We start from the raw sequence: 8,380 nt of genomic DNA on the forward strand, positions 1-8,380 counted from the left end.
TTTTAAACTAACCCGTTAACATTAACCACCAACGCGGGGGTGCAGAAATACCTGGATTAGGACCCAGGTGTGGGGAAAACCCTCTCAGTGCTGATGGATCCGTAGATCTTCCCAGGTCATCCGTCTAGGAGAAGGAAAACTCTGAAGCTAAATCTAAGGGGAGGAAGGCCTCTCCAGTCTTGGATGACATCCTTCCTAGAGCTGGTGACTCAAACAAATTACCGGTCTGCAAACCTAAACTGCTTAAAGAGTAGATAGGTACTGTCTATCGCCCGGCTTCCATACTCCTTCTAGGCATAGAGGTCGAATCACAAGGAGTCGACAGACCTTCAGTGGTCGATTTTGTTTCCTGACTAGGGCAATGAACGCCGTTTTCCCCACTCCCGACACATCCCATCCCCTAAACTGGGCACTTGGGAGTGCTTGAATGCCATAATGCCAGTACAAGTAGATTGGGTTGACCATCGTCTGATGGATTGAGGGTACCGGATAGACACTTCTTGGCTGCTGTTCCCGACTGGTAGTACAAGAGACCTAACTCTTTGGTAGCGCTTAGAGCGGCTGCTCCATCAACAGTTGTATAATATCGGGTTGTTTGTAGTGCCATGTCCGCATGGAAAGGGACCCTGCACTCATCCCCGGTGGGCTATCCCAAGGCCACAATCCTAGTAGATGGCAGGACAACTGATGGTCTGCTTGTGTTGCATGTCTGGTATTCTGCATAACCACTTGTTCAGCATCCCTTACCTAAACTGAAACTCTAAGAAAAAGAATGACAGTACAATAAAAAAAATTACGCTAAAACCAGGCCCAAACAAACTCAAACAAAACCAACCTGCCTTCTCCCTTGAGGCTTGCATTTACGAACATCCGTGGGCTTAGAACTAATTTAAATGATGTCAAAGCATTTCTCTTAACAAACACACGGATATCTTAGCACTAAGTGAGACTAACCTACACTCCTCCATCCCCTCTAATTACTTTAACATGCCTGGCTATCTCCGACTCTGCCGTAAGGACTCTGACAGACATATGCACAGACTTGGAGTTTACATTCGTAACACCCTCCCCTTGATTAGAGAAACAAACCTAGAATCAGGCGATCAAGCCTTTATGTGCTTTAGACTAAGCATACAACATAACATTAGTTACTTTTATTTTCTCTCCCGCTCTCCCTCGACCCAAATATTTTTTCTCTTCCTGCTGAACAGTGCGCAAATGAGACCACTGAATGGTTCAAAATGGCAATTGAAGCACATGTTCCCATGGTTTACTTCTACTTGCGCAATTGCCATTGCTCAAAGGCAGCATGCATACCACAGATTTAACCGACGTTCAAACAGACTGAAGTATATAGAAACTAGAAGTAACGTTAAGAAAGAAATAGCGAAGCTAAGAGAGAATTTACTGAAACCACTAAAAAACACATCGAGGCACAAAAATTAGGAACGCGTGACTTCTGGAAAATAATGTAGTAAATAAGTAGTAAATAATGGGCAGCAACAATTCCCTCAGTAACCAACAATCACGAGGTTGTTTGCTCAGCAACGGACAAGGCTAATATGCTTGCCAGTCGGTTTGCCTCAAACTCCACACTGGGCTCTTCCAACCACCACCTGCTTGACTTTTCTTTACAGACAGACGCCACGCTAGACGATCTAAAAATCACCCCTGCTCAGGTGCATGCTATCATAAAAACCTTGACACTTCAAAAGCATGTGGATCCGATCACATCCAAGCTGTGCTATTAAAAAAGTGCTCAGCCGAAGTAGCTTCAGTTCCATCCAAAAATGCCTTAATGAAGCTTGATTTCCAGGCTGTTGGAAAACTGCTTCTGTGGTACCAGTATTCAAGAATTCTGGCGAAAAAACTGACCCAGTAAATTAACGCCCCATTAGCCCCCTCCCACTTTTCGCCAAAATCTCTGAATGTATATACCATTCACTGGACAAAGCGGGGGAGGGCAGAGTAGTAGCTCTAGATATATCTAAGGCTTTTGACAGGGTATGGCATGAGGGTCTCCTCAGGAAAATTAAATCATACGGTATCACTGGTAAAATACTTAACATAATTAAATCCTTCTTAGATAAAAGAAAAATCCAGGTTGTCCTCGATGGTCGTACATCTAAACAATATGATATAAATGCGGGAGAGCCTCAGGGGTCTATCCTTGGATCTGTATTGTTCCTAATATTCATTAATGACCTCCCCGACAAAATTGTCTCTGATATACAGTGGGGGTCAAAAGTGTTTGCAAATTGTATAAATTGATAAATTTATGCTTCAATATTTTCCAATATAATAACTATGTTACTCATTGTTTGATATGCAAATATATGAAGTAAATTCATAGAAACAGAAACCAAATAATCATATTCGGGGGAGGGGGATGGATCTTTAAATGATTTCAGGAAGGAATATGGGCCAAAAGAGTTTGAAGGCACTCATTTATCCGCAATAAATACCATTTTTAAAAATGATATAATTCGAAAAATTGTGTCATCATGATTATAGTACCATATATTGATAACATATTACAAGAAAACAACAGTTATTACTCAAATAACAATTAACAGAACAATACGAATTTATGAAACTATTTAACCCTTTATTCGCTTTCCTCTAATTTTTATCAAATCAATCAGCCTCCTATCAACAGAGGATGTTAATGTATGCACTTGCTGAGGTGTGATTTCAGAAGATGCCTTCTTGATTCTCTCCCAAATGTCTTTTTTACTATGGAATTGATGCCGTTTTCGTAAACCTTCCTCTTCAGAATCGACCAGAGGTTCTCTATCGGATTCAAATCGGGGCTCTGAGGTGGTCAGTCCATCAGACGTTCACCAGAGATCTCCTTGTCTGACAGCTAAGCTTTTGTAAACCGAGAAGCATGGCTTGCCTTGTTGGATAATTAGATTCTGGTTGAGAGCATCATTTTGTGAATTCAACCAGGGCAATAAATTTGCTTCCAAAACCTTGCAGTATTTCACAGAATTTATTTTGACACTGTCAGGGACAAGAAAAGGACGAACAATCTCACTTCCAATAATACCAGCCCAAATCATCATCACTCCTCCTCCTCCCTGTTAACGTCTGAATCGCAAAAGCCATTCCTTGGCCCAACCGTCGGGGCCATCGAGGGTTGCTCTGGCCTCGTCAGTCCAGAGAACATTTTCAAATATTTAGTGGCCCATGATAGTCGCTTCTGACAGCTTATATTACTCAAAGGAGAACATTTTATCTGTGTTCTCTGGTCGGCTATCTGTTTCAAAATTCGATTTCGGGTTCTTTTAGAGATGTCAGACACTCCTGCATGGTCGAAAATAGCTTTGCTTGTGCTGTGTGGGTTTGCTAGAAAACTCCTCTTGCTTTTTCTAATATCTCATGGTGAAGTCACCTTTGGTGCCACTTTTATGCTTTTTTCTTCCATCTTTTCCGTCAATGACGAACCGTTTCACAGTTCGATGATCTCGTTTTAAAATTTTCGAAATTTACAATGTAGACTTCTTTGCAGAAAGAAATGTAACAATTTCACCCTTCTCCCTATCTGTCAACATCTTTCCTTTAGCCATTATCAATAAATTAAGATTACCTGCATAAACTTTTGGCTCACCTGAAAAGTGGAAAATGTCGAACTATTATTAAATTCTGGCTTTTATCGTAAAATGTAGTAATGGAACGAACCAGAATGGCAACCAACAAATGATGGAAGAGTCCAAAATGAAAAATAAAACAAAATTAATAAAGAAATTGAGAAAAAATAGGTCTGCAAACTCTTTTAACCTCCACTGTATGCTGATGACACCACACTCTATAACAGGCATGACAAAAAACAAATGAACATATATCTAAAGCAATGGCAAAAACACTAGAGGATGATCTCCAATCTGTAGTGGAATGGGGACAAAAATGGATGGTCACATTCAATGCTGCCAAGACTAAACTGGTTTCATTCAATAATTACAAGAAACCTTCTCTGCCACCAATAGCAATGGCCAGTGACTCTTTATCTGAGAGTACATCTTTCAAACTCCTTGGCCTAACGTTCACAGGAAACATGAGTTGGAACAATTACATTGAAAGCGTTGCCAGGGCTGCTGCAAAGAAGGTAGGCTCTCTCTACCGTGCTAGAAAATTATTAACACTCGAAAGTATCCTGTACCTCTATAAGGCCACCATTCGCCCATGTATGGAGTATTACTGTCACATTTGGGCTGGTGCATCTGCTACTAGTCTCTCACTCCTAGACAAGGTTCAAAAGAGAGTCGCCAATCTGATAGGCCCTGAACTGGTATCTAAGCTTCAGCCTCTGTCCCATCGACGAAATGTTGCATCCCTCTGCCTGTTCTACAAGTATTTTAATGGTGAATGCTCTGGCGAACGGCAGTATGTTGAAGTGGGGAGGGGGTGCGGTGGGGGCGCAAGATGAATTGTGTCGGTAAGGACGGTAGGGGCTGCAGAGCGCATTCTGTGGGGGGGCACAATGTTCCTAAGCACAGCACTGTAACAGTGGGACACAGAAATAACAAGATGAAGAAAGATGGAAAACTAATAAAATTTCATTTATAAAAAGATAAAATTTAGTTTAAAAAGAGGGGAAAAATGATATATGTAAGTAAAGCAATCTTATATTAGTCATGTTTACCGAGTGAAGAATATCCAAAATGCAACAAAGTCAATATACATTAAAAGAAATATACGTCTGCTGATATGAGGGAGATGCGTGAGAAAGAGATATGCGAGAGAGAGAGAGAGAGAGAGAGAGAGAGAAAGAGAGAGGGGGAAGGAAATTATGATGAGGCCTCCCATTTCTTCCTTTTTTATATGTACATGCCCGTTCTCCTTTCAATATCATGCCTAATTTGTGACGATAATTTATTTACGCTTGTATTTCTTAACGAAAATGGATTTTTGTTTCAATGTATTATTCTAAATACCAACATTAAGATACAACATTCTACCCCAACATCAAGATACAAAATTCCTTCTTCGTCTTTTTAAAATTTAGTTTTCGTCATTTGCCGAGAAACATTTGTGAAGTTTCTTTTCTTAGTCCATTTTCCTTTTCTTTTCATCACAAACAGATTTGGTCTCTCGCCGTTTTTTATTCATCTTTTTTTTTTTTTTTTTTTTAATAACTTGACTGTTTCATATTTCCCTCCATGCTTTCCTAACAGTTTTGTTGTCTGCCATCCGCCTCCTCTTTTCACAGTCTGTTTTATTTTTATTGACTTTTCACCCCAAACAAGGCTCGGTGCCACTTTTGTGTAAGGGGCTACTATCTAGGATATAATTTACAGAAGTACTATGTAGGGAGTTAAGCCGCAAGATGTTTGTTTACATTACACTTGAATTTTCACATGTCAGTACAGTCGGGGAAACAGGAGCTTTGAAGGGAATTCCAACGTCTAGCAGTACCAGAAAAGAAACTACTGGAGTAGAAGGCTTTCTTACATCTAGAGGATTTCTACTGTGTAAAGGTGAGATTTCGCTGTTTGTCGAGGGTATTTATGTCGGGCTTGTAGTTCGTCAGAGCATATACCATTAAAATACTTGTAAAACAGGCAGAGTGATTCAACATTTCATCGGTGGGAGAGAGGCTGAAACCCAGCTTATAGTTTGGGACGTATTAGGTTGGCGACTCTCCTTTGAACCTTGTCGAGGAGTGAGAGACTATTAGTAGATGCACCATCCCAAATGTGACAACAATGCTCCATACATGGGAAAATGGTGGCCTTGTAGAGGTACCAGATACATTCAGGCGTAAGTAACTTTCTAGCAGGGTAGAGAGAGCCCACCTTTCTTGCAGCAGGCGCGGCAATGTCCTCAATGTATCTGTTCCAGCTTATGCTCCCTGTGCACATAAACATTAAGCTGAATTAAGCTGAGGAGTTTGAACAAAGTGAACAGGTAATGTCTTATCAGCTATAGCTATTGATAACTGAGATGGGTTCTTGTAATTATTAAAGGAAAGAAGCTTAGTGTTGGCAGCATTGAATGTTACCATCCATTTTTGTCCCCATTCCACTACAGACTGAAACCTCTAGGGTTTTCGTTATTGCTTAGGGATATGTGTTTATTTGTTTTCCCCTCGTGCCTGCCATAGTGTGGCGTCATCCGCAAATATACCCATCTCAGAGAAATTTTATCAGGGAGGTCATTTATGAATATCAAGAATAATAAAGGTCCAAGAATCGACCCCTGAACGACACCCACATTTATATTATATTGTTTTGACGTACGTCCATCGAGGACAACCTGGATTCTTCTCTTAAAAAGGATTTAATTATGTTAAGTATTTGTGCAGTAATCCCATATGATCTGATTTTCTTAAGACCCTCGTGCAATACTCTGTCAAAAGGAGTCAGTTCACAAAGGAAAATCAGCAATATTAGCACCATCATTATTATTTATATTGAAATTAATATTTTTAATTTTTACATTTTACAAACTTAACTCAATTCTACATACGACAATCTAGTTTTAATAAACATTTCACGAACTTGTTCCTTATTTAAGCACAATTTTTGTTATCATTGTATATATCCTAATTCTCTAATACGTATGTTTCAGAGTTTCTTTCTCTGATAACATGTTATTTTCTAATTTTGATTTGTGACTATAACAACCAAGATGAGGAAGTCAGTCCGACAATCTCAACCCCTCTCCTATGTACGTTAATTTAATCTTATTTATTATTTTTTAAATTTATTTTTCATTAATTTATTTATTTAATTTTTTTAATTAAATTTAACTAATAATTTCGAAATGAATTTATAGACAAACAAAACTAATTTATCTTAGTAGAAGTACAACATACATTTGAAGCCAATTATCAATCAATTAATAATCACTTGTTGCATCATATACATTTTTCTTTTTAGATCAATATTTGGAGTCTGTTTACTGTAAATGTTACAAGATAAGGGCTGTCCACTTTTCATGTAAATAAAAAAATAGGGAATTAGTTAAATGTAAATATGAAATATGATAGTCAAAGATTCGAACTTGCGAAGCTAGACTTGGAATTGAGAATTCCAATCATAAGTTTGAATAAATACAGAATGTTATTAAAAATAAGAAATGTGGAATTGCCATTGTTTAGCTCACACAAAATAGTTAGATATCTGTTAATTGAAAAAGGAATATAATGATGAATTTTGTTTCTGTTATAAAAATGAAAATTGAAATAAGGAATTTAAAAATGGACAATGGAAAATGTTATTTGTAAAGTGGGTTACGAAAATTAGGTTAGAGTGTCGGCTTTGTAAGAAACATGTGAATAACAATGCATGCTTAAACATGGAGGCATATCGTGCCATGTGTTTTCATATGCACGTGCAAACATGTTGGAAACACGTGAGTTGTGGTCACGTTGACCAGACATACGTGTGATTTCTCAATATAGGAAAGAGTTCGAAGTTAGAAGAGAACCAGTCAGTCAGTCGGGGAGAAGAGAGAGAGAGAGAGAGAGAGAGAGAGAGAGAGAGAGAGATGATATCGAACCTTGGAAGCGAGGTAAGAAGAAGAATCATGTAAGACTTGAATCCCTGAAATACAAAATTATGTCCGACCAGTCGAAGAAGAAATAAACGTATCATCAGGTGTTTTTGTATCTGCGTCTTCGTGTTGTTATTCAACAGAAAAGGTATTGTCCATTAGTATTAATATGAACTTTTTGTTTATTATATGTACAGCTTTCAAAACGTAAATGTCAAACTATTTCTCAGTCTATCTATCAAGATATTAAAAAATCTCTTCTAGTTAAATTACAGGCTTGGTGTTCCTGTAGTAAAATGTACATTACCTGTCTGTCTCGTTATATATAAGAACTGCGTCTCTCTTTATATGTAACCCGTCTTTTATATATACAGAACTGTCTGTCTCGTTATATATACCCTGTTTATGTCTCCAATATGCTATCTCCACAAACATGAACATCTTAAGACATATGAACACTCAACAAAAACATGAACACTCATAAGACTGTCTTTATCATTCTAAGACTCTAACAACACCAACAATACAGAATATACGTCATCTTAATACCACTCAGTATATAAAATAAATACATTTTTAATATTATCATTAGTACCATTTATTTTTATTTTATTTTTTATTTTATTTAATTTTCTTTATTTTTTCTTAATACATAAATTACCTTACTTAACAAACTCAACTTTACCATCTATAAACATCACTATTAAATTAAGTAATAATGGCATGGCCCATTTCTATTCCCTATACTAATTTAATATTTAATTCTTCCTCCACTCCTAATTGTATGATATAGATGTACGCTCTTTTTTATCACTCCACATTAAAATAATATATTATGTGTAATATATTAACATACTTAGCTTCATTATTTATACTGAAT

Source organism: Euprymna scolopes, chromosome 12 (assembly GCF_053919585.1).
Source record: "Euprymna scolopes isolate OS-2025 chromosome 12, ASM5391958v1, whole genome shotgun sequence".
Taxonomy (NCBI): Eukaryota; Metazoa; Mollusca; class Cephalopoda; order Sepiida; family Sepiolidae; genus Euprymna; species Euprymna scolopes.